Genomic DNA, 26,055 nt, shown 5'->3' with positions numbered 1-26,055 from the left:
AATATGGTGAATGTGCACATGAAAGGATATCCAACGTAAGTTGAAATGTAAATCAAAACTGCAATGTTATTACACATACAGTAGGATGGACAAAATTTATGACTGATCATAACAAATGTTGACAAAGATGAAGACTATGGTATCTCTCTTAGAACTGCAGACTATAACATGTAGTACAAACAATGGCACAAACTGTTAGAAAACTGTTTGGCAGTTGCTTTAAAAGTTAAATCACATCTGTCGAGATATTTACTCCAGAGAAATAAAAGCATACATCCACACTGAGACTTGTGCACAACTATTCATGGTGGTTTTATTTGTAATAGTCAAAAAATCCCCAATGTTGGACTGTGGGAACATGTCTGTCTTACATGCCTCAGAACCCTTATACTCATATTAACCATATAGTAGGCATTTGATTACTAACTTTTACATGAATGTAGAGACTGATTTTTTTTACTGTTAATAGAGCTTCTCTTTTATTAAATATAACAGACAAAAGAAAATCACGTATAGCACAATGAATTATCACAAAGTAAACATATCCACTGAACCCTAACCCAGGTCAAGAAACTGGACATCAAATGCACCTTCATGAGCCCTTTCTTATTGCTCCCCTAATTATTCCCTCCGCTCCCCCAGAGTTAGGCACTATTTTAACTTCTAATAACAAGGGTTAGTTTTGCCTGTTTTGTTACTTTATACACTGTAATCATACACATGTGATCTTTGGTATGTGGCTTTTTTTAGCTCCATATGTATTTTTATAAGATTTATCCAAGTTGTTGAATGTGAATGTACTTCTTATTTTCATTGCTTAATAATTTTCCACTGTATAAATATAACCTGGTTTACTTAAAAAAAATCCCCAATGTATATCAATAGGAAAATAGATAATAAATTTTGGAAACATACTTAGCAAGAATAAAGAACTATTGATAATAGCAAAAACAGGGAGATTCTGAATGAAATAAACTAGACAAAAAGTAATATGCATTGAAAATTCTTTTTTTTTTTTGTACTCCCTAGTACAAATATCCAGGGGTGCTCTACTGCTGAGCTACTCCCTAGCCCATTTTATTTATTCATTTATTATTAATTTTTTTTTTTGCTATCAGAGATGGAACTCTTGGGAACTCAACCACTGAGCCACATCCCCAGCCCTCTTTTGTATTTTATTTAGAGATAGGTCCCACTGAGTTACTCAGGGCCTCGTTAAGTTGCTAAGGTTGGCTTTGAAATCCCAATTCCCCTGTTTCACCATTCTGAGCTGATGGGATTACAGGTGTGTGCCACCAGTTTAGTTTTTATTTTGAAACAGAGTCTGGCTCAGTTCCCCACATTTACCTCAAACTTGTGATCCTCCAGCCTCAGCCTCCTGAATATCTGGGATTACAGACTCTGCCACCACCTTCCAGCAGATTCAGTTATATTTAAAGGTAGAAAGTTATAAACCAGGTGAATCCTAGTAAAGGTCTTAGTAAAAAAAAATAATAAAAATAAAAGCACTATGCTTGGTCACAATATGGTAAGTCAGAAAATGACAACAAATACCCATTTTCTGTCAGGTTGACCAGAACAGTATCATTTCTCAATGGATTTCAAAGGGTCTCCCTCCCTCCCTCCCTTCCTTCCTTCGAGTTTTGGCGCGTGTGTGTATGTGTGTGTGTGTGTACATCATCTTCTGTGCCAGTGTAAGAGGTTTAGGCAATGGATCAACCTTTACACCTGTGCCGAAGGACCCCAATCTGGGATCTATCTCCAAGGGTGGAGGTGACTCTAGATCCTCATTATAATCCCGAGAGTGGGAACTCCTAAAAAAATAAACAGGTCTTTCTTGGTAACACCAGTTTCCTCCTTGGTAAAAGTTAGTGTAGTGGGGGGGTGGAAAGGGCACTACCCTGCCACAAAATAAATGCTAAAATGTATTTTGGTACAAATTGTAAACACTAAAGAGTTAAAAGTAAGAGATGAGTCTTGGGATTTGAGCTAGACCTGGATAAGTACATAGGATTCAGATTCTAAAAAGAGAATAAAAGGCAAGTGAATTAAACAGCATAAGAAAGACTCAGCAGAAAGAAGTATGTTTAGAGGACAGTAAGGACACCTCATTTTGCTAAGAGGAAAGGATTCTATAAAGGATGACATATTTGTGTGCTTAGGTCAGATTATGAAATTCCTTGAAAATCAAGCATAAGGATTTAGACTTAATAGAATAAAAATGCAGAAAATATTAGACTTTAAGTAAAGGGATCATATAACTTAAGTGGAATTTAAACAAGTATCTTGCCCTTAAATCCAGGGAAGATGGAGGTTTAGGCTGGGCATGACCAGTAGGGCTGAGGCACTCCCCACAATTAAAAAGTCATGTTGAAGTGTACTGTACTAATGGAAGTGAGTCATATACAAGGCAAGGTCTTCTGCCAGCATCTACTGTTTGTCTAGCCCTGAAATATTATTCCACTTTCAACTGTACAAAGAAAGAAACTCAAACATCTGAAATTGCCACTAATATATGGCATATATGAGTTCCTGTTTCTGGTTCTGCCTAATTTACCTTGGCATTCTTTTCACGGAGGTCAAATATTTGGTGTGTTGAAATAAATGCAGAACAGATGTTGGGGACTTGTGGCCTGCACATCTCAATTTCCACAGTGCACTGTTGGGCTTTATACATTTAGTTTTCAGAAATATAAATTACTTCCTTACTAGAACAGCAGCAGAAGTAAGGAATATAGCCAAAAAGATTGTAGTAAGAGTCAGAAGTCTAATTGTGTGACTATAGGGAAATCATTAACTTTTCTGAGTCTCAGATATTTCATCTATACAAATATGGGGTCAAAGTTAAAATTTTATAATTCACTTTTTAAGAAGAAAATGAGATAATATATGAAAGATTGCCCATTTATGTGGTTTAAATAATTAAACAGCAAAATCCTGGCGGTTACAGCCAATATAGACAATTGACAAAGCAACAAAAGTCTTGGCAATAAATGCTTTCATCACTAAGAAGACATTTTTAGATAGTGCATACTCTGGAAACTGTTCTCTTCTCACTGAAACAAAGTAAGGCTGATAACATCCTCCAAAAGTGTGCTTGGAAGATCACAAGCACCTCTTGGAGGAGACAGGGAGAGTGGAGGAGAAAATATGTTCTTCGGGATAACATATAGTCTACCAGAGCATACACTGAAGCAAAGCAAACCCTCCTGAATCTTCAGCATTTTAACTGATGCATGCAGTATAAAATTAGAAACAGGACCATAAACACTATTATGAAGACTATACTCAGTGGGGGACACTGAACAAATATATATGGGAAAGTAAGTTCTCTGTGATTAGCATGAAAGCTCAGTCTTACCCAAATCCAAATGAAATTTGAAATGGTTTGGAATACATAAGGAGGATCAGTGAATGACATCAAACGCAAATGATGAAATAGAGAATCTGAACATGATCTTTCTCTTATTTCTCACTGATCCCTTAGAACCACCAATAGAAATATAATATTAACTCTACATGTAAATTAAATTTTCTAGAAGTCATATTTTAAAAAGTAAGACAGATGAGCTTCATTTAATAATACATTTTACATAATTCAATATATTCAAAATGACATCCTTTTAACTTGTAATCATAATAAAAATATAACTGTTATTTTACATTCTTCATAATAAGTCTTTGATATCTGACTTATGGCACATCTCAGTTCAAACTGGGCACATTTAAAGACAGTCAAAGCATAAGAAAGTAGGGATTGTAAATTAACACTAGGCCATATCATATACTTGCACTTATTTTAAAGAAAAGCCAAGTTTAATAGCATGTTTTAGGTTTTAAAATATTTTTGGCCAACCTCTCTTGGTACTTACTCAGAAGTGAGAAAAGATGATTGAAGGTATCTCAACATCCCTCTTTTTTTTCACTCAGTGGTTAGGATTTCTGTTGCAGTAGCTAGGGATTGCATTGTCATTTCAGATGAATGTCAAGTCTGTAATCAAAAAGTGTAAGTCATCATTAGGTTCCTACACTTGTCATTCTTTTATTATTTTTCATTGTTATCTTAAATATATTTACTTCTTGACAAACATAAAGAAATAAAGAATTATATTTAAATGGATAATAAAACAATTTGACTGCATAAAATCCCTTTTCGTTTTAGGTAGACCTACTGGTACAAACAAATCACTTGGGTGGTCTATTTTTCTTTGGTAACAGGGATTGAACTCAAGGGCTCTAGACCACTGAATCACATCTCCAGCCCTATTTTGTATTTTATTTAGAGATAAGGTCTCACTGAATTGTTTAGGGCCTTACTTTTGCTGAGGCTGGCTTTGAACTCACGATCCTCCTGCCTCAGCCTCCAGAGCCACTGGGATTACAGGCATGAAGCACTGCACCCGGCACCTGCTCTGTTCTCTTACTTAACTGCAACTGTGTTTTCCTTGTTAGATTACTTCTTTGCACCAGGGTTTCTTGATAGAACTCTATTGGTACTTTGGTTTGGACTATTCCTACTAGCTGAAGGTTATATACTATCTATGGGCCTGGCCAAAAAATGTTAGTAGTTTCCTCAGTCATGGTGAAACAACAACAAAATGCCCCCAGGCATTTCTAAACTTCTCTTGAAAAGACTAGTATCACTCTCCCAGTTTGAGAGTCACTGCTTGAAATGTTAGTTAAACTCTGATCATTTAACAAAGCACCTTTAGTTGTAAGTATCCTATATTTTGTAGTTTGCAAGTATTCTGTATTTTGTAATTTCTCTTATCAGCTAAAAAGAAAGGATTATAAAATCAACATTTAAGGCTGGGCTTCATGATGCACACTGTAATCCCAGTGGCTCTGGAGGCTGAGGCAGGAGGATCTTGAGTTCAAACTCACCATCAGCAATTTAGCAAGGCCTTAAGTAATTTATGGATTTCCTATCTCAAAATAAAAAAAAAATGTAAAAAAGGGCTGGTGATGTGGATCAGTGGTTAAGCACCTAGATTCAATCCCCTGTGCCCATCCTCCACAAATCAACATTTTAAAAACCAGAATCACTAAAACATCAAAGAAACTCAAAGGCCCTTGTAAACACAACTGAATTTGCTTCAAAGGTTTTTTTGCTTTTTGTTTTCCACTTCAAGTTAACACTACCTTTAAAAAAATCACATTTTTGAATTTATTTTTTCTGACCTCTAAGAGGGATCTTACATTTTTCTACTTTCCTTTCCAAGACTATTCCCTCTTTTGCACTGTGTAATCTTGAATTTAAATCTGAACTAGTTGCATTGTGTTAATAGTCAAATTATGATACAATTTGAATTATTGAAATGCATATGGAGGGGTTTCTTTTCTTATTTTTAGTGAAAACTCATGTTTTTAAAATTAGCACCTAGGGAACTATAGGTGGAGACTTTACATATTAGAGTCATCAGCATGATAATTGTAATTAAATAAACACAAATCAGTTCATGATAGCTGATTTCATTTACTATTATAATCAGCTTTCTCCTCTATAAAACAGCCCAATTAGTCCTAAATTGACATTCACTAATTGTATATTAGAGTTTCAAGGAAAACAATGAAGAGTTAGTGACTATCATAATGATTGAGATGTGTTTTCACATCAGTAATTATTATTATTTTTAAGATGGGGGTCTTGCTATGTCGCCTAACCTGATCTCCAACTCCTGGACTCAAGCAATCCTCCTGGCTTGGCCTTCTGAGTAGTTAGGACTACAAGTCACCAAACCAGCCCAGTAATTACTGTTTAGTAGATCTCTTTTTGGACACTAAAATCACTACTAATATGATTGTATATGTTTGAAATTGGTTTTATGAGCAACATACAGATTTGATGCAATTCCCATCAAAATACCCACAAATTGGTGTGAATATACTTTGTATACAACGAGAGATATGAAAAATTGTGCTCTATATATGTAATATGAATTGTAATGCATTCTGTTGTCATATAAATTTAAAATAATAATAATAATAATAATAATAATAATAAATATCATTTTTCCAGAAGTAGAAAAAACAGTCCTGAAATCCATTTGGAAGAATGAAATATTCAGAATAGCCAAAACAATTCTAAGTCAATAAAGCAAGCTGGAGGCATCATCACAATACCTGACTTCAAATTATACTACAAAGCTATTGAAATAACCACTGCATGGCTCTGTCATAAAACCAGATACATAGACCAATGGGAAAGAAGAGAAGACACGGAAAAAGATCCAACACAGTTAACAGTCATCTGATTCTTGACAAAGATGCCAAAAACACATTGGGAGAAAAGACAGGCTTTAAACAAATGGTGCCAGAAAAATTGATTACCCATATGTAGACAAATAAGACTAGACCCTGTACAAACTTGAAAGAGATCAAAAGCCCAGGAATTAGACCAGAAACTATGCAAATCCTTGGAAGAAAATATAGGTTTGAGACTCCAGCATATAGGTACAGGCAATGACTTTCTTATTAGAACTCCTAAAGCTCAGAAAATAATGACAAAAGTTAATAAACAGAATGGCATCAAATTAAAAAGCTTCTGCACACAAAGGAAACAATTGGTAACATGAAGAAAGAACCTATGGAATGGGAGAAAATATATTTGCTAACTACTCTTTTTTTCTTTTTTTAAAGAAAGCGAGAGAGAATTTTTTAATATTTATTTTTTAGTTTTCGGTGGACACAACATCTTTGTTTGTAATGTGGTACTGAGGATCGAACCTGGACTGCATGCATGCAAGGCGAGCGTGCTACCGCTTGAGCCACATCCCCAGCCCTGCTAACTACTCTTTTGACACAGGATTAATATCCAGACTATATAAGAAACTTTAAAAAACTTAACACCAAAACCTCAAATATCCTAGCTTAATTGGGCAAATGAATTAAACAGATACTTCTCAAAAGAAGAAATAAAAATGGACAACAAATCTATGAAAATGTTCAACATCAATAGCAATTAGGGAAATGCAAATCAAAACTACAGTGAGCTTTCATCTCACTCTAGTCAGAATAGCAGCCATCAAAAATATGAATGATATGGGGCTGGGGTTGTGGCTCAACAGCAGATTGCTTGTCTAGCACGTGCAAGGCCCTGGGTTCGATCCTCAGCACCACATTAAAAATAAATAAATAAAAATAAAGGTATTGTGTCCAACTACTTAAAAAAAGAATATGAACAATAATAAATGCTAGAGAGAATGTGGAGAAGGGACACTTTTTTCTCTGTTGATAGGATTGTAAATGAATATAACCACTATTGAAATCAGTATGGAGGTTCCTCAAATGACTAGGCAGGAAACCACCATATAACCCAGGTATACAACTACTCAATGTTTATCCTAAAGAATTAAAGTCATAATACTAGAGTAGTATATGCATACCCATGTTTATAGCAGCACAATTCACAGTTGCCAAACTTTGGAACCAAACTAGGTGCTTATCAAGGATGAATAAATAAAGAAAATGTGGCATATACACACAATGGAGCTTTATTCAGCCATAAATGTGAATTATGTCATTTGCTGGAAAACGGATGAAACTTTAGAACATTCTGTTACACAAAATAAGCTAAACTCATAAAATCAAGGGAGCATATGTTTTCTCTCGGATGTGGAAGCAAGAGAGGAAAAAGGGAAAGAAAAGTGAAAATCAAAAGGAGATCAGTAGAGTGTAGGAAAGGGACCAGGAGAGGGAGGAGTGAATGGAAAATACTGGGGAATGATATTGGCCAAACTATAGTGTTATATTGTGCATGTGGAAATATGTTACGACAAATACTGCCATGATTTACGACTATAATGTATCAACAAAAAAATGGAAAAAATAAAAGAAAGCAAACAAAAGAACAAAATTGCTTTCATGTATATATGTATGTATGTATGTATACAGCCTAGCCAAACATCTATTGTGAGCATAAACATTAATACTCTGGAACAGTGATGAGCAAATCATACCTGTCAGCCTGACACTGTTTTTTTTTTAAATTGTTCTCTTTATTCCTTTTTTCTCTTTCTTTCTTTCTTTCATTCTTTCCCCACACCTTCTCTCTCCCTCCCTTCCTCCCTCCCTCCTTTCTTTCTTTCTTTCACGGTGTCCAACAATAACACTTGCGTTTGTAAACAAAGTTTTATTAGAATACAGAAGCTTATATTATTTACCCACAGTCTAGGCTGTTTTTGTGCTACATTGGCACTTGAGTGGTAATGAAGACTTGCCTACAAAGTCTAATATATTTATTATCAGTCTCTTTTCAGGAAAAGTTTGTTGATCCCTGATTAGATTATAGATTAAAGTCAGCAGAATAAATACATAAACATTTCTTTTCTTACGACTAAAATTGGCTGTATGAAATGAGATAAATGATCTATTAATTGCCAAGATAAATGTCCCTTCCCTATAGAAAGTGTGTATTCAGGACTAGAAATCTTGGCACTGTGTCATGTCAAATGTAGGAAAAAAACCTGGCAGTTCATTTTGATGAGACTTAAGAAATTTCTTTTCCAGGGCATTTTGAGGTGTATCTAAACTTTGTAGATAATACAGGGAAGAATATTGTAATCTGCAAATAGATTATGTTCATTATTAGTTTGTAATCATTTCACAACTATCATATAATATTAAAGCATCATAAGAGACTGCCTATCATAATAGAAACTTTTATGACTCTAGCCATTAACTTGTATTTTTCTAGTTATTGTAGACCCATACTTTTAAGCTAGTGCTATTGGTAAAATATATGATTATTTAAGTCTGATTGCCTTACTAATTTTGACCAGTTTATTTTTCAGATATCCATTTTGGGGTTTACTCTTTCAATTAATTTTGGGTTCCATGGGCAATGAAATTGTTGTTGAGTATGTAAGATGTTGCAGTTTCTATGTAAGTTCACCTAAGTGCCTCTACCACTATTGATGGGCAAGGATATAAGTAATTTAGTACTTTTACTTGAAACTGTTATAGATCTACTGTACTGGATTTGTTTTCCTGACACAAAAGTGTATAAAACTAGGAAAACTAAACATTTTCAGGTATTAATTTCAGACATGACTGTAGGCCTGGTGCACAAAACACAATTAGGGAGATGAAGCTCAAGTAAGATGGAGGTCATACTGAGTTAAGGAGAAAATTATCAAAGTGCAAGATTATCATAGTGGTTGGAATTTTGTGGACAAGAATGTCTGAGCTATTTATGGTGGGTGCAATGTGATTGTGTGTGTGTGTTAGAGAGAGAATACTAAAAGCCTGGAGGAAATTCATTTTTCATATGAATGTACCAGATGAGACTCTTTAAGGCTTAGCAGAGTTTGACTGCTATAAAGGAGACTGAAGATGATGCTAAATGGCAATGTTGGAAGAAATTAGGTTTCCAGCAGAGTCAGGTTGCAGCAGCTTCACTAATATATCAGGTACTTAATTAAGAGTTCAGAAATAAGCCTTAGCAAAAAGAACCACACACAAAAGAGTAAAGGGAAAAAGGTAGACCTAAATTTGAAACCAAAATTGATTCATGCTGAAAATGTATGTGGCAGCCAGAAAGGAAAAAGAAAAAGAAAGGTGTGTGTGTATGAAAGGAATCTGACGACAATCAAAGGGAGATCAGTAGAGGAAAGGGATCAGGGGAGAGAGGAAAGCAGGTAAAAGAGAAATACTCGAGAACGATATTGGCCAAGTTTTATCACTGTATTGTACATATGCATGCAAACATAACAACAAATCCCACCATTATGTACAAGTATAATGCACCATGAAATATGGAAATAAAGAAAAATACCAAACCTAGTGAGGCGCGGTGGAATATGCCTATAATCCCAGTGACTCAGGTGCATGAAGCAAGAGGATCACGAGCTCAAAGCCAGCCTTAGTAAATCGAGGTGCTAAAGCAGCTCAGCAAGACCCTGTCTCTCAATAAAATACAAAATAGGTCTGGGGATGTGGCTCAGTAATTGAGTACCCTGAGTTCAATCTCTGGAACCAAATAATAATAATAATAGTAATACCAAATCTAATATGATCAAAACAATTCACCAGTAATTAGCCTGCATGACAAATAAAACAGAATATCCTTTATAGGAAGACAACATAATCCAGACTTCCTATGATGTATCATCTATAAATGACCAGAATATAATTAAAAAAAATTTTTTTGGTACCAGGGATTGAACCCAGGGGTGCTTAACCATTGAGCCACAACCTCAGCACTTTTTTGCATTTTATTTAGATACAGGGTCTCACTGAGTTGCTAAGTGCATCCCTTAGTTGCAGAGGCTAGCTTTGATCCTCCCGCCTTAGCCTCCTGAGTCGCTGGGATTATAGGCATGTAGAATATCATTAAATTTTGCCAGAATGCAAAGAAGATAGAAAAATGAGAACCACAAGAGAAAATATCACATATAAAAAAAGTTCCATGAGCTGACCCAGATGTTAGGATTAGCCGAAAAAAAATTTAAATAGTTTTAATAACTAATTTCAAGGAGTTAAAGAAAAGCTTAATCATAATGAATAAGTAGATATGGGTGTCAACATATAAATGAAAAAATTCTTTTAAAAGAAATAAAAAGTATAGTATTTGAAATGAAAAATTCATGAAACAAATCTATCATCAGATTGTATAGTGCAAAAACAGCAAAAAGTTAACTTGGAGATAGACCAATAAAAATTATCTGTTCTAAAAATCAGAAAGAAAAAAATAGAGACTTGGTTACTATCAGTACAAAGTGACCTAACATACATATAATTAGATTTCTAGAAGAATAGACGCATAAATTGTACAGAAAAAAATATTTAAGACAACGATGGCTAAAATTATCCCAAATTAACAAAAAAGATGTTAACAGATTTAGGAAACTCAGTGAATACTAAGGTTAGTTACAAAGCAAATCACACCTAGATGCATCAGAGTCAACTGTAAATAATCAATTAGGAGGAAAAAGGTCTTGAAGGCAATTAGAAAAAAGTGGTGTGTTTTACATTGGTAAAAATGACTAAAATGATAGCTGACTTCTTATCAGAAATGAGAGGTTAAAGTTAATGGAAAGGTTTAAGGTGCTAGAAGACAAAAACTGCTAATCCAGGATAAATACTCTTCAAAACTGAAAGCAGAATAGACTTTTTCAAATAAATAAAAAGAAAATTCAATACCAATAGATCTCTACTATTAATGCTAAAAGAACCTCTTCAGGATAAAAGGAGATGATCCATCAGGTAGAAACAGATGCACTGTGTGCTTTAGTTCACTGTGTAATAAACTTAATGGTTTAATATAAAAATTCTTTGTTATTTCTCCTTATTCTATGATTTGGCTTTACATAACCTGATGGGTCCTTTGCTCTAGGTATTTATTACTACTTACGTGGTTTCCTTTAGCAGGAATTGTTTAACCAAAGGTAGAACTGACAAAATAGCTTCGTTTACATGTCTGCTAGCTCAACTGGTTGGGTCAGGCTTATCTCTTCAAATGCTTTTAGTCATTCAGTCATTCTAAAATTTTTTATTTGTTGATTAGATTTCTAGAGGATAATAGTAGAATGTATACACCTTCCCAGGGTGTTATGTCTAGGATTGGCATGGAATCACTTTCACCAAAAATATATTTTGTTCATTAAAACAAGACAAAAGACCAGCCCAGACTCAGTGGGTGGGAAAATAGATATTACTTCATAATGAGAGAAGCAACATGATACAGGAATGTGGAGAATTTGGGGTAGATATTTTTAAAGACAATGCACCATAAACAGAAATGAAAAGTACTAGAAATAGTAAAATGTAGGTAAATATAAAAGGCAATATGTATACATATTTATTCTTTTAATTTCTTGGAAACATGACTAAGGTAAAAAACATAGGGTATACAGCTGTAATATGTATGACGACAAAGCACAAAAGACTTGGGGAAATGTGAGAAAGTATCACAATTTAAACTATGAAAACTGTGATAAATTAAAGAATGCATTTCATAATTCCTGGAAACATTGCTAAAACAATAATGTAAAGCAATACAGCTAAAAGCTAGTGGATAAATTAAATAAAATTTAATTTTTATTTAATGTAATTTTATTTAATTACATTAAATAAAAATACATCATTAATAGTAAGCCAAGAAGAATGCAGAGGCTATACTAACATCAGATGAATTTAAATTCAAGATAAAGAGTTTTATAAGAGATAAGAAAGACATTTCATAATACTATAATGTGTTTTTTAAGAACACAGAAACATGACACCATACAACCAAACATTTATATGCCCCAAATATATGAAAGCTGACAAAACTGAAGAGATAAATCCATACTTTGAATTTTTAACAGCCTTTTAACAACTGATAGTAACAGTATAAAAAATCACTAATGATACACAAGAGTCTGAACAAAACTATCAACCACCTTAACCTTATTGACATTGACTGACAATGCCCAACAACTCCAGAATATATATTCTTTTCTAGTCCTCATGAAAATTTGCAAGATAGGTTATATTCTTGGCAAACTAATCAGTTTCAAAAAATTTTAAATATTGAATATCAGTTTGTTTGCTGATCACAGTAGAAATAAATGGGGTATTCTTTAATAAAACTGGTCATTAAATAAAAGCCCTGCAAATCATCAATAAACAGTGTTTTAGTTATCTATTGCTATATTTTTTAAAATTCCAAAATTTAGTGGCTTTAAAAAATAACCATTTGCCAGGAGTGGTGGTGCACACCTGTAATTCCAGTGGCTCAGGAGGCTGAGGTAGGAGGATCGAGAGTTCAAAGCCAGCCTCAGTAATGGCGAGGCACTAAGCAACTCAGTGACACCCTGTCTCTAAATAAAACACAAAATAGGGCTCGGGATGTGGCTCAGTGGCCGAGAGCCTCTGAATTCAATCCCCACTACCAAACAAACAACCATTTTATTTCTCATAATTTTGTAAGTCAAGACTTTAACCAAGGTTCTGCTCCAGTGTCACCTAGGCTCACCCATACAGCAAACGCCTGATTTAGACTACAAGGTCTGAGATGGCTTTGTATGTCTGGAACTAAGGTGCTGACTGTTGGCTTTATGTAGTCTCCCTTTCCATGTGGTCTTTCAAATGTCAGGGGCTTTCTTCAAATGGACTCTCCCTCTAGCAAGATAGCCTGGGCTTCTTTACAGTGTGGCACAGGGTACCAAAGAGAAGAAAAAACGAGTTTGTGCCTTTAAAGGATACAGTCAGTCCTTCCTCAAGTCTCAATCTTGGGTAGGATCTTGGTCCATGCATTTTGAGGGAATTTATAGTTGGATGACATTTTAATCTACATTACTATGTGAAATGTCTTTGTTTTTATGATTTCATTTTTGCTACATTGTTTCTTTTCCATACAATTAACTACAATATAGGATAATCTATTAACGATAATGTCTCTTCAATTGGTTGTGTGAAGCTTGCTCTATAATAATTTATATAGAAAGGACTCATGGGAATAATATTCTCTAAATGACAATTTCCTGATTTAAAAACATATAATTTGTAGCCAGTACAATAGTGCATGCCTATAATCCTAGCTACTCAGGAGGTTGACAAGTAGGAGAATGGTAAGTTTCAGGAGAGCCTGGGCAACTTGGTGAGACTCTGTCTCAAGGAAAACAAAAACAAAACAAACATTAAATGACTGCAGATGTAGCTCAGTGGTAGAGCACTCCTCAGTTCAATCCTCAGTGCTGGGGGGGAAAAAGGTCATTCATCACCATACTAAGATACTCCTTAGAGAAAAGTAATTGCAAGAACATTGTTCTCCTCCCTTGGGATATGTTTGTTTTTTTTTCTAGATTGGAATCTAGAAAGCCTTTTGTGTGCTTTGTGCTCTCATTATGGTTATGTGGCTTTTTAAATCTTGTTCATGCCATTGGATATAATATCAGATTTTTTTTTCTGGTGGTGCTGGGGATTGAACCCAGAGCCTTGTGCGTGTGAGGCAAGTACTCTTCCAACTAAGCTATATCCCCAGCCCCAGTGGATTTGTTTTTTTGGAGGGGAATCTCTTCTCAACACATTTTGTGCCAGATTGTACTTGAGAAAGGGAAGTGATATGTACAGCATGGAACGATATTACTTTCTGATTTTCCCACTTTTTTTATCTTTTTAAAAAATTTATTTATTTTTAATCCTAACTTGTTATATATGACAGGATAATGCATTATAATTCATATTACACATATGGTACACAATTTTTCATATCTCTGGTTGTACACATAGTCACATCAGTTGTGTCTTTTTTTTAAGAGAGAGAGAGAGAGAGAGAGAGAGAGAGAGAGAGAGAGAGAGGAGAGGAGAGAGGAGAGAGATTTTTAAATATTTATTTTTTAGTACTGGGAATTGAACTCAGAGGCATGAACCACTGAGCCACCTCAGCCCTATTTTGTATTTAATAGAGACAGGTTCTCACTGAGTGCCTCGCTTTTGCTGAGGCTGGCTTTGAACTCATGATCCTCAGCTTCTGGAGTCACCAGGATTACAGGTGTGCACCACTGTGCCAGGCTAGAAAGAACTCTTGAATTAAGAAGCTCAGTAAGGGTGAAAGATCTATATAGTGAAAATTACAGAACCTTAAAGAAAGAAATCAAAAAAAGACCTTAGAAGATAGAAAGATTTACCTTGCTCTTGGATAGGCAGAATTAATATTATCAAAATGACCACACTTCTAAAAGCGCTATACAGATTTAATGCAATTCCAATCAAAATCCCAATGACATTCCTCATATAAATAGAAAAACAATCATGAAATTCATCTGGAAAAATAAGAGACCCAGAATAGCTAAAGCAATCCTTATCAGGAAGAGTGAAGCAGGTGGCATCACTATACCAGACCTTAAACTATACTACAGAGCAACAGTAACAAAAACAGCATGGTATTGGCACCAAAACAGACTGGTAGACCAATGGTACAGAACAGAGAGAGGATACAGAGACTAACCCACAAAACTACAATAATCTTATGTTAGACAAAGGTACCAAAAACATGCACTAGAGAAAAGATAGCATCTTCAACAAATGGTGCTGGGAGAACTGGAAATCCATATGCAACAAAATGAAATTAAATCCCTATCTCTCACCATGCACAAAACTCAACTCAAAATGGATCAAGGACCTGGGAATAAAACCAGAGACTCTGCGTTTAATAGAAGAAAAAGTAGACCCTAATCTCCATCATGTGGGATTAGGCTCCAACTTCCTTAATAAGACTCTTTTGGTGCCAGAATTAAAATCAAGAATCAATAAATGGGATGGACTCAAACTAAAAAGTTTCTTTCTTCTCTGCAAAAGAAGCAAATCTGTGAGGTGAATAGCAAGCCTACATCTTGGGAGCAAATCTTTACCCCTCACACATCAGATATAGCACTAATCTCTAGGTATATAAAGAACCTCAAAAGCTAAACACCAAAAAAAAAAAAAAAACAAATAACCCAATCAATAAATAGGCCAAGGACCTGAACAGACACTTCTCAGAAAATAATATACAATCAGTCAACAAATACATGAAAAAATGTTCATCATTACTAGCAATTAGAGAAATGCAAATCAAAACCACTCTAAGATTTCATCTCACTCATCAGAATGGCAGCTATTATGGATACAAACCACAATAAGTGTTGGCGAGGATGTGGGAGAAAAAGGCACACTCATACACTGCTGATAGGACTGCAAATTGGTGCAGCCAATATGGAAAGCAGTATGGAGATTACTTGGAAAATTGGGAGTGGAACCACCATCTGACCCAGCTGTCCCTCTCCTCAATCTATACCCAAAGGACTTAAAAACAGCATACTACAGGACACAGCTGCATCAATGTTTACAGCAGCACAATTCACAATAGCTAAACTGTGGGACCAACCTAGATGCCCTTCAATAGATGAATGGATTAAAAACTGTGGTGTGTGTGTGTGTACACACACACATACAATGGAATATTATTCAGCAATAAAAGAAAATAAAATCATAGCATTTGTAGGTAAATGGATGGAATTAGAAAAGATAATGCTAAGTTAGCCAATCCCAAAAAACCAAATGCTGAATGTTTTCTTTGATATAAGGAGGCTGATTCATAGTGGGATAGAGAGTGGGAGATGGGAGGAACAACAAGCTCTAGATAGGGCAGAGGGGTTGGAGGGGAAGGGAGGAGGCATGAGGTTATTAAAGATGGTGGAATGTGATAATTATTATCCAAAGTACAGGTATGAATACAGGAACTGGGTGTGAATATACTGTGTATACAATCAGAGATATGAAAAATTGTGCTCTATATGTATAATAAGAATTACAATGCATTCTGCTGTCATATATGAATAAAAAATTCTAAAAAAGGTCAGTAAAACCCTCTCACACCAGCCCAGATTGACTCCCTATTGCTGATACAGGAAAACAGTCATTTTAAAAATAATCATGAGGAAAAAAACAAAACAAAACAAAACTCCTTTCAAGTCTGAAATTCAAATATTTCAGAACAGAAAACGGACAAAAAGATAAATAGTGGGGCTAGGGCTGTAGTTCAGTGGCAGAGTGCTTGCTCAGCATGTGTGAGGCACTGGGCTCGATCCTTAGCCACCACATTAAAAAAATAAAATAAGGGCATGCTGTCTATCTACAACTAAAAAAAAAAAATATATATAAATATATATATATATATATATATATATATATATATATATAAAGAGAGAGAGAGAGAGAGAGAGAGAGAGAGACAGACAGACAGACAGACACCAAATCTGGGAAAAAAGAAAAAGGAAGACAAAATGATCTCCTACACCTCATGGGTCTTTTTTTTTAATATGTATTTTTTTAGTTGAAGTTGGACACAATGCCTTCATTTTTACTTCTGTTTTTATGTGGTGCTGAGGATTGAACCCAGGCCCTTGCACGTGTGAGGTGAGTGCTCTACCGCTGACCCACCACCCCAGCCCCCCACCTCATGGGTCTTAAAAGACCTAAAGCACATGACATAGTCAGCACTGTTGATGAACACAATAAATGTCCATAAATATCATTTGCAATTTAAAAAACATTCTACTATTGAGAAGAGGTATCACTGTGCAAAGCACCATCATAAAGATAGCAGGTTTACCAAATAAACTCCAGAGAAGAAGTCTGTGTCAAGAGAGAAAAGGTTCAAATTTAATCCTTGAGACTGACAGGACCATAAACATTAATATCATCACTTGGATTCAAAGTCCAGCTTCAAGGGAACAAGGATTACTCTGGCAGTTCTTGGACCAGGAAGCCTTAAGAATGTCAACAGATGACTATAGGGCTGGGTAGGAAAGAGAGGTGCCAGAGCAGGACACAGGACTACCCGTGGGGACGCATCTCACTCACACCCTAGCTTGAGGTGATGGAGTCACTGGCTCACCTAACCCCAACTCACTTCCTTCCTCCCGCTCTCTGATCCCTCCTCCAGCTGCAGGCAGGGCATCAGAGGCCCACTGGCTGTTCTCTGTCTCTCCCAGGATGGACTCCAGGTCTACGTCCTCCAGGATGCTCCCCTCAGAAGACAGCAGTTTATCCAAGCCAAATTTCAGTATGTCACTCAACTTGAATGAAGAAAATGAGAGATCCAGTTAGTTCTCATGAAAACACAGATGAGGATGTGTGACTTGCTAAGTGTCTAAATGACACCAGGTAATTCTTTCCCTGATGGACTTTCTTCTCTTCCATCACAAATGACACCTGCCAGGCTGTTTTGGAGTTGGATGAGGAATAAGCAGAGAGGTGATAAATGATGATCAGAGATGTTGACTTTGACAATTATTTACAATACCAAAAAAATTTTTTGGCCTCCAATTTTTTTGAGGAGTGGGGGCAGATAAAATGATTCCCAGCATCTTCTATAGCACTTCTCACCAGCAATTTTTACAGGCACTTCCAGCAGTCCCCAGAGAAGTCAGAGACCCTGTTGGCTACCTTCTTACCTCTCCCACTGCCAAACTCTTATAAAGAAAAGGTGCCACTGAATACCTCATCTCACCATGAGCTGCCACCTGTCCTTGCCAAGCCGCTTTGCTACTACAGTGCTTTATGGGACCCACTTTGGCAAAACCATAACCACCCTGATCACCAGACCCAAAAGCCCTTTCTCAATTTCAATCTCCCTGGATAGTCCTGCGGCACTCCCCATCCTGCCCTCTTGCTCCACCTAGGGGATATACTCAGCCTATTTCCTACGGCTATTGGAACCAGAATCTTAGATAGTGTTACCTGGCTTTCATTTGCTACTTGCAACTCTCCACCTCCCTAAGTACTATCTCTTAGGAATTCTGAACCAATTGGGATCCACATCATGGGACTTCATTTTCATTTTGCCCTTTTAGATTTGGTTAGTTATCTCTATATTGCCTATTCTGTAACTTGGAAACTTTAGCTTGAAAATATCCAAGATAAAAACTATGACAAAAACTAAGCAAAACCATAACTGTTATATTTATATTTAACCTTGGTGTACATATATATATATGTATGTGTATATATATATAAAACCAAGCCAAATGGCTTTGGCATTTAGTACCCAAAACAGAAGAAAGCCAAGTATTTATGATGAGGCTCAGTCCATACTGGGACCCTTCACTCGTCCACTCCTTGGACTATGTCTCCTGGCTTCCCTCGCTACTGCTCACTCACAACGTGTCTTTAAGGAACTACCCATTTTTTAAATGAAAACCACTTTATTATAGTAACTAAGAGCATGTAGTTGGAAGTTAAAGAGTGCTCGGATTAGAGTCATGAATCTGATGTTTGGAAAATTTCTTAAGATGGAGGTAAAGACAACGTCTATCTCATTTTTTTGTTATTCTTCTTCTGAAACAACTGGAAAAAGTGCACGTCACACAATGCTTAGCACACAGTAAGCATTCAATAAGTGTTCACCGCATCTTTATCTGTTCTCTGTTTCTGTTGTGTTCTCCTTCTAAGACAAGGAACCTGCTCTCCTTTTTCAGGACTTCACTGCTCTATACTGCTTAGATTTATCAAACCAGAACCACGTCTTTTACTATTAGATTCTTTTAATAACTTAAAAAAAATGTCCTGCTGTATTTTGAGACAAGGCAGTGAGTTATCACCCTTGTTCCTGGCAACCATAAATAACTCACAGTCTGGTGGGGAGGAAAGAATCAAGACAGAACCAGAGTGTGATTTCTTGCCATGGCTTGTGCAGGAAGTCCCACCGAGGTCCTCTCCACCAGCCCATAGTTTGTACTGGCCCCAAGATCTGGTCCCATGGCAGAGTTTGTGCCTGTGCATTTCACAATGATGTGCTAGCAGCCAATGTCATAGAGAAACCCCTGACTGAATGCCTGGAGCTCCCTCCACTGGGGAAGCATCGAGCATCTGAGAATTTGTCTCCTCTAACTCCTGACACCTGTGCCTTCACAACAGCCCATGATGAGCTCCTCTCCCAAGATCCTGTGAAGAAGTGTATTTAGACACCTACAGTGTACATGCACCTCTCTCTCAAGCTTTCACCTTCCATTTGAAATTGCCTCTTCAATAGTGTGAAAACAAAATGCACAGCCTGCCCAGCCACCATGACAGATGAGCATGCAGAAGACTCAAAACACAAAAGGCCAAAGACTCCAGTTACTCTCTAAGATATACAAACGTCAAGCAAACAAACAAAACCTAGAGTTCTTCTTTCAGGTTCTAGTACCCCCAAATCTGTGAACCTTTCCTGCAGGTCAGTGACTCCCTAACAAAAACAGCACCTTCCCTGTCTGCAATGCTGATGTGTAAAGATACAGATGTGAGAAAACTGCCATTTTTAAACTCATGCTTGGGCTAGTTGTAAATTTGATGATTCTGCTTGTAATACTGTGTAATTTTTTCCCTTTCACATACCTCTTGAATTTTTTGTTTGATAAGCTGATCCTTTTAAAGCCTGGTTTTTCTTGCAAACTTTTCTAATTCCTTTCTTTTCTGAGTCTCCTTCTAACAATAATGTATATTGATTTTTACTACAAACTCTGTTGACTAAAGCCTACATTATCTTCATCCTTCTAATTTCTATCCCTATCTCCTACTTTCTACTCTCATCTTTCAGACTTAAAGCCATCTTTGAACTTGCTCTCTCTCACTGCCTGCCTCAAAACAAGAGCCAACTCCTGTCATTTCTCTGCAGTTTCCTACAGCAGATCTTCCCACAGCTACTACCTTTTCTCAGACATTTATTACTCTCTTCATGCCTGAATCATACTAGATACTAGGGGTTGATCTCTCTGCATCTAATCCCTCAAAACGACCTGGGGTATATTATAATATAGGTTCAATTTTATCTCAAAGGCTGCTGCTAAGGAATAACTCCAAACCTCTTACCAAAAGAGAGCTCTCTAGGATATTCTAAGACAGCATTTGACTCCCATCTAATTTTTCCTTCTTCAACAAATTAACTCTAGTGCTTTCATCCCTATATCCTATGGCATAATTTTGAATTCCTAATCTTGTTCACTCATCTCTGAGTATGGAATGAGTACTGTAAGTCACTACTCAAAGGGTCTGGGATTAAGGAGGAGGTATGAAACTAATCATCACTGATTTAAAGAAAAAAAAAGAACTTAAACAAATTCTGAGGTAACTCGTGGCACACTCATCTTTAGAAGCCATGAAGAGATTAGATCCATGATGTTCAGTTACATGCTCAAAGTCATCCATCCAATAAGGGATAAGATGTGAATTTCAATCCAAGTTAGATGGTTCAAAGCTCATTTTCTTTATTCTATTTTCTCTGCCTTTAAATGCCACCCTCATTTTTAGCTTGTATGGCACCTTGCATGTAGTTAGGTACTGAGAGGGTAAGAATTAGGCCAATGAAAAAATGGGTAATTTGCAACAATGGGTGGTTAATGCTGGTCCTTTTTATTTGCATTCTCATCCACAGAGAGTACTAGTTATAAATCATGAGACTCTAAAAAGAATACATTTTACCTGGAGGTCAGGATCAGCCAAAGGTTTCTGGGCTCCCAGAGTAAAATGGTCTCTTTCTATGATTGTGTTGGTGAGCTGCAGTTTGGAGGCTGCTTTCCTATAAACTATTTCTTCCACAGTGTCTCGGCCAATCAGCCGGATCACTTTCCCAGCCCTGTACTGGAGTCAAATGAGAGCAGTGTTAGGAGTCTGCAAAGCTGGGGAAAAAGCATGCCAGGAAAATACACCCAAAAGGAAGCAGAACCAAATGCCACATTGAGGGAAAAAGGAAAAAGACACTGCTCATTGGGACCTGAGCATTTGTTAGAGAAATCTGGCCTCAACTTCTTCCTGAACTTTTCCCCAAAAGAGGAAGAGGAAGGAAGACGAAGTGACCACTATTGGGCCTTCATCTGTAGCCAGGATAACCCCTGGCAGGCATGTTACCTCAAGTCAAAGGGTAGCTGAACACAACTTTGTTTCCTCTTTGTGGTACTGGGAACCCAACCCAGGGGAGCTTTACCATGAAGTTATAATCCTAGCCTTAAAAAAAAAAAAAAGTTTTGAGACAGGGTTTAGGTAAGTTGCAAGGTTGGCTTTAAACTTGATCTTCCTGCTTGTCTCCCATGCTGATAATGATTACAGGCATGTGCACCCACTGGCTTTAACTTCATTTTTAAACTGAATTAGGATCTAATGTGAGAAACATGAACTAAATAAATTCTAAGTTTCTTCTAATCATTTTGGAATTTAACTGTTCTTTTCAACAAAGTGAGTCTGAACTGATCATGTGACCACTGATCCCCCAACATGACTCTACAAGCCAGTAGCACAACGGGGTTCAAACCCAGTGGTCTCTAACTCCAACGTGGCACTGTTGTCAGGACTACACGGTCCACCTTCCTCCCCAATCCACAGCTGCAAGCCAACAGAGCAGAAAGGTGCCAATGTCTAACTCACTCACTTGTTCTGGCCAATTTGGTGAGCTCTGGCAGCTGCCCGCAAGTCATTTTGAGGATTAAAATCACTGTCAAAAAAAATAACAGTATCTGCTGCTTTTAAGTTCATGCCAACTCCACCTGAAAACCATAAAAAAAAAAGGAACATGATGAGCAACACACAAATAGGGAACTAGAAAATACACAAGGCAGGACTAGGTCCTAGTGAAAATCAGAAATCAGTCCAACTGACTGGTTTCATCCTTCAAACTGACATTTCTGCCCCAGACTTCAGGTTTGACCACCCTACAGTGGTCAAAAGTGCTACCTCACCTTCCATTGCATGAACTGGGAAAATTTAATTATCAAATATAACAGAATGAGAGGTAAGCAGAAGAAAAGGATGCTTAAGTTAATTGCGTGAAGACATTTAATATTTGTTTGAAAACCTTGATTGGATTTTGCTTCAAACAGTCTGTGAATAAGGACACAAGTTCTTTCAGAAAACAGCTCCAAAAATAAGAGGTCTGGGGGCTGCAGTTGTAGCTCAGTGATAGAACACAAGTGATAGAACACGTGAGGCACTGGGTTCCTTCCTCATCACCACATAAAAATAAATAAAATAAAGGTATCATCTGTTATGGTTTAGATGTGGTGTCCTCCAAAAGCTCACATCTGAGACAATGCAAGAAGGTTTGGAGGAGAAATGACTGGGATATGGCTTTAACCTAATCAGTGAATGAATCCCTAATGGGATTAACTGAGTGGTAACTGGGGCAGGTGGGTGTGGCTGGAGGAACGGGTTCATCAGGCACATGGCTAAGGGGTATATATTTTGTATCTGGACAGTGGAGTCTCTCTCTCTCTGCTTTCTGATCATGATGTGAGCTGCTACCCTCAGTCACACACTCCTGCCATGATGCTGCCTCCCCTGGAGCTCCAAGGAATGGAGTCGGCCTTCTATGGACTAAGACCTCTGAAACCATGAGCCCTCCAATAAACATTCCTCCTCCACAGTTGGTTCTGGTCACAGAGGTGAAAAAGCTGACTAAAACAGTGCCCATCTACAACTAAAAATGTATCTTAAAACAATGAGAGGTCTGCAGTGGGCAGTAAGAAACACACATGACCACACTTGCAGCTTCAACAAGGTAGGAAGACCTGACGCTAGCTATGATTAGAGCAGATGATACCTGCCTCTGAGTGGAGAAAACCTGAGAGTGTCTTCCTGTACTGGTTTCCACACTGATCAAAGAAGATGTCATAAAATCAGTTCAAGACAAGAACACTCAATGCAACAACTCTCTGCTCTTTCTCCAATGGTGCAGGAAAAGGCCAAAAGAGCACTTTGGGTTCAGGAATTTAGAGTACTAAGAAGCAAACTACAGGCTTCTCTTTGATAAATGTGGAAACTGTACAGAACACACTCTAGCCACGGTCGTTGGAGCTCATTGCTAAAACAGGCCTAAAAGGGCTTGTTCCAAGAACTGAATGAAGGGTTCCTTTCCACAAGGACTACTAACTCCCGGCTGGATGTAAGACAAGCCAGGCAGGAACATTCTCATTGAAGTCTTCCTATAAAATCAAAGTTGGAATAAAGAAATACTAATGACTGAATACGGAGAAAGGCTAAGTTATACCCAATAATAAGAGCTACACTTCTACTTTACTACTGCCAAGCACTGCTCATGGCACTTTACATGCATTGACTCTTTTAACTATCACAACAACCCTATGTCCTTGCTAGCACTATTCTCATTTTGCAGATGCTGAAATGGAAACAGCTAGATTAAGGGATTTATTTGAAGTTGCACCACTAGAAGATAAAACAGTCAGGATTCCATCCCATATTCCAGAATCTGAGGTCATTACTCCTGGGACAGAGACAGGGTCTCACAGTGTTGCCCAGGCCGGCCTTGAACTCCTGGGCTCAAGCCATCCTCCTGCTTCAGCCTCCTGAGTAGCTGGGACTGTAGGCATGCACTACTGTGCCAGGCTCCACAACCTTTTTATCCACTGTGTGCTAACTATCGAGGCAGTCATCTCATTTGAAAATGTGTTTGTGTTCCATAAGAATTATCTTTCTTGGGCTGGGGATGTGGCTCAAGCACAATTCACAATAACTGAACTATGAAGCCAATCTAGATGCTCTTCAGTGGATGAATGGGTAAAAGAAATGTGTCACGTATACACAATGGAATTTTACTCATCAATAAAAGAGAATAAAATCATGGCATTTGCAGGTAAATGTATGGCGTTGGAGAACATAATGCTAAGTGAAGTTAGCAAATCCCAAAACAACAAATGCTGAATATTCTCTCTGATATAAGGAGGCTAACTGATAGAGGGGTAGGGATGGGAAACATGGGAGGAATAGATGAAATCTAGATAGGGCAGAGGGGTGGGAGGAAAAAGAAGGGTAAGGGGACTAGCAAGGATGTTGGAATGTGATAGACATTATCCAAAGTAAATATATGAAGACACGAACTGGTGTCAACATAATTTATATACAACCAGAGATATGAAAATATGTGCTGTATATGTGTCATAAAAATTGTAATGCATTCTGCTGTCATTAATTTTTTTAAAAATCAATTTAAAAAACACTGGCAAAAAAGAAACAGAAAATGCAAAAAATAAAAATGAAAGAAAGAAAAAAAGAAATGAGAGAGTATATGCTAAAAACCAAAACCAAAACTAACAATAAAACCCCAGAATGCTTCCAGTAATCATACTGTAGAAGTATTGCAATTTTATTCTTTGACTGATATGTATTATGGGACAAAAGAAATGAGCATTTATGAGACATGAAAATTAAATTATTCCCTCTATGCTTCCAAACCAGAGTTATCAATATGGAAGAAACAGTATGCAAAAAAATAAAGATGATAAATAGAAGCTCTACTCTCAATTAAGTATCAATATACACATGGAAGTATAAAGTTCATAAGCATGTATGTATATACACACATAAAATATATACACACATATAAAGACACGATAAATATGTAAAATATATACATATATACATATAAAGATATAATAAGTAAATACTTATATATACACATATTAAAGTATATCCTCAAATCCTCCCATCCCCCTCCAGTCTCTCCCAGGTCCAGTGGAACTGAGGGGTCCCTGAGTGCTGAAAGAAGGATGTAGTAATCACTGTGACCCAGCATGCCTGGTGCAGTCAGCCAATGACAGCACCTCCTAGCACCCTGGTGAGTGGTGCTGGTAGGTGGGTGAGAGGCCATAGGTCAGAATGGCCACTCCCCCCTGTAGACCTATGCTCCACTTCCAGTGGCTGAGAAAGTGAGTGTTGCATTTGTTAAAAATAATGTGTCTCTGGGCATTGGTCCCTAGATCCTCCCTCATACCATGGCAGGTGAACTGGTGCTTGTCTTGTATCTTCCTCTGATGTGGCTGGGACAGGAAGCTCCTTGCTTGCCTGCACAGGGTGAGTCAGAGTGCTGTCCGTCCACCCGTCTGTGACATGGGCAGATTACTGGAGAGTGACCAGGATGCAATATTTCTCTTTGTGTATTTATATAATCTAATATAGAAGAGTATTTTAAAGCCACAATTAAATATCAAACTTTTTTCACTAAAATATATTTCTTCTTATACACATCAAATTTTGTCTCTTGTTATTATTATCCCATAGATTTCTTGTGTGCTATATAAGCATTATGAACCTTCGTAGATTATTTTCACTTATATATCTTTTGCTAGTATATGCAAACAATTCATGCTAAGGTTTTATTAACATTGAAGTGAATTATATCTGATCAATATATTAGTTTTCTTTGGGGATGCACTTAAGTAATTTTAAATGATACAGAAAATTAAACTCACACTGCCCTTAACATAACACTTTCTCTTCTGTTATTTAGTAAAAATGGATCACAAAACTGTTAAATTTGTGCTGTTCTGCTGACAGTAAAACTTAATGAATGCCTGTATGCTATCAAGTGCAAGTTAAAAGAGTAGAGCTAAAGAAATTTTTTTATTGTATGTGAAATGTGAGTATTTTAGAAAGCGAATTGGCTAAAAGCAATTTAATGAGGTACCTTCTAAATTGAGGTGATAAGAAGGCTTTGTAGTGCTGCAGTCCGGCTGGGTAAAATAACCGGGAGGTGATAAACAACTTGAAGGTTGAAGCAGGAACTGCTTTATTGAGGAGAAACTCAGAGGGAACTGAGCACGAACT

At 36.9% G+C, this 26,055-nt stretch overlaps 1 pseudogene; it reads right to left on the bottom strand.

Annotated features, from left to right (window-relative positions):
• Window positions 1-26,055, bottom strand: part of LOC144252720 (transport and Golgi organization protein 1 homolog) — a 90,415-nt pseudogene that overhangs the window by 38,926 nt on the left and 25,434 nt on the right.

This window comes from Urocitellus parryii, unplaced genomic scaffold (genome assembly GCF_045843805.1).
Source record: "Urocitellus parryii isolate mUroPar1 unplaced genomic scaffold, mUroPar1.hap1 Scaffold_53, whole genome shotgun sequence".
Taxonomy (NCBI): Eukaryota; Metazoa; Chordata; class Mammalia; order Rodentia; family Sciuridae; genus Urocitellus; species Urocitellus parryii.
This window is presented reverse-complemented; position numbering and strand designations above follow the sequence as displayed.